This window comes from Triticum dicoccoides, chromosome 5B, assembly GCF_002162155.2.
Source record: "Triticum dicoccoides isolate Atlit2015 ecotype Zavitan chromosome 5B, WEW_v2.0, whole genome shotgun sequence".
Taxonomy (NCBI): Eukaryota; Viridiplantae; Streptophyta; class Magnoliopsida; order Poales; family Poaceae; genus Triticum; species Triticum dicoccoides.
Genome location: NC_041389.1, coordinates 649,401,560 through 649,404,084, shown reverse-complemented (window position 1 = coordinate 649,404,084; position 2,525 = coordinate 649,401,560).

The window sequence follows — 2,525 nt, the reverse complement described above, 5'->3', positions numbered from 1 at the left end:
GCATGTGATGTTTATTATGTTTTATGCATCTTGTTTACTTAGAACGACGGTAGTAAATAAGATGATCCCTTATAATAATTTCAAGAAAGTGTTCCCCCTAACTGTGCGCCGTTGCTAAAGTTCGTCGTTTCGAAGCACCACGTGATGATCGTGTGTGATAGATCCTTACGTTCACATACAACGGGTGTAAGACAGTTTTACACATGCAAAAACACTTAGGGTTAACTTGACGAGCCTAGCATGTACAGACTTGGCCTCGGAACACAAGAGACCGAAAGGTCGAACATGAGTCATATGGAAGATACGATCAACATGGAGATGTCCATCGATGATGACTAGTCCGTCTCACGTAATGATCGGACACGGCCTAGTCGACTCGGATCGTGTGACACTTAGATGACTAGAGGGATGTCAATCTGAGTGGGAGTTCATTAAATAATTTGATTAGATGAACTTAATTATCATGAACTTAGTCTAAAGTCTTTGCAAAATATGTCTTGTAGATCAAATGGCCAACGCTCATGTCAACATGAACTTCAACGCGTTCCTAGAGAAAACCAAGCTGAAAGATGATGGTAGCAACTATTCGGACTGGGTCCCGAACCTGAGGATCATCCTCATAGCAGCCAAGAAAGATTATGTCCTAGATGCACCGCTAGGTGAAGCACCCATCCCAGAGAACCAAGACGTTATGAACACTTGGCAATCACGTGTTGATGATTACTCCCTCATTCAGTGCGGCATGCTTTACAGCTTAGAACCGGGGCTCCAAAAGCGTTTTGAGTGACACGGAGCATATGAGATGTTCGAGGAGCTGAAAATGGTTTTTCAAGCTCATGCCCGGGTCGAGAGATATGAAGTCTCCGACAAGTTCTATAGTTGTAAGATGGAGGAAAACAGTTCTGTCAGTGAGCACATACTCAAAATGTCTGGGTTGCACAACCGCCTATCCCAGCTGGAGATCAACCTCCCGGACGAGGCGGTCATTGACAAAATCCTTCAGTCGCTCCCACCAAGCTACAAGAGCTTTGTGCTGAACTACAATATGCAGGGGATGGTGAAGACCATTCCTGAAGTATTTTCAATGCTGAAGTCAGCAGAGGTTGAAATCAAGAAAGAACATCAAGTGTTGATGGTCAATAAGACCACTAAGTTCAAGAAGGGCAAGGGTAAGAAGAACTTCAAGAAGGACGGCAAAGATGTTGCCGCGCCCGGTAAGCCAGTTGCCGGGAAGAAGTCAAAGAATGGACCCAAGCCTGAGACTGAGTGTTTTTATTGCAAAGGGAAGGGTCACTGGAAGCGGAACTGCCCCAAATACTTAGCGGATAAGAAGGCCGGCAACACTAAAGGTATATTTGATATACATGTAATTGATGTGTACCTTACCAGTACTCGTAGTAACTCCCTAGTATTTGATACTGGTGCCGTTGCTCATATTTGTAACTCACAACAGGAGCTGCGGAATAAGCGGAGACTGGCGAAGGACGAGGTGACGATGCGCGTCGGGAATGGTTCCAAGGTCGATGTGATCGCCGTCAGCATGCTACCTCTACATTTACCTACGGGATTAGTTTTAAACCTCAATAATTGTTATTTAGTGCCAAGTTTGAGCATGAACATTTTATCTGGATCTCGTTTGATACGAGATGGCTACTCATTTAAATCCGAGAATAATGGTTGTCCTATTTATATGAGAGATATGTTTTATGGTCATGCCCCGATGGTCAATGGTTTATTCTTAATGAATCTCGAACGTAATGTTACACATATTCATAGTGTGAATACCAAAAGATGTAAAGTTGATAACGATAGTCCCACATACTTGTGGCACTGCCGCCTTGGTCACATTGATGTCAAGCGCATGAAGAAGCTCCATGCTGATGGACTTTTAGAGTCTCTGGATTATGAATCATTTGACACATGCGAACCATGCCTCATGGGCAAAATGACCAAGACCCCGTTCTCCGGAACAATGGAGCGAGCAACCAACTTATTGGAAATCATACATACTGATGTCTGTGGTCCAATGAGCGTTGAGGCTCGCGGAGGATATCGTTATGTTCTCACTCTCACTGATGACTTGAGTAGATATGGGTATGTCTACTTGATGAAACACAAGTCTGAGACCTTTGAAAAGTTCAATGAATTTCAGAATGAAGTAGAGAATCAACGTGACCGAAAGATAAAATTCTTACGATCGGATCGTGGAGGAGAATATTTAAGTCACGAATTTGGTACACACTTAAGAAAATGTGGAATCGTTTCACAACTCACGCCGCCTAGAACACCTCAGCGTAACAGTGTGTCTGAACGTCGTAATCGCACTCTATTGGATATGGTGCGATCTATGATGTCTCTTACCGATTTACCGCTATCATTTTGGGGATACGCTCTAGAGACAGCTACATTCACTTTAAATAGGGCTCCGTCTAAATCCATTGAGACGACACCGTATGAATTATGGTTTGGGAAGAAACCTAAGCTGTCGTTTCTAAAAGTTTGGGGATGCGATGCTTATGTCAAGA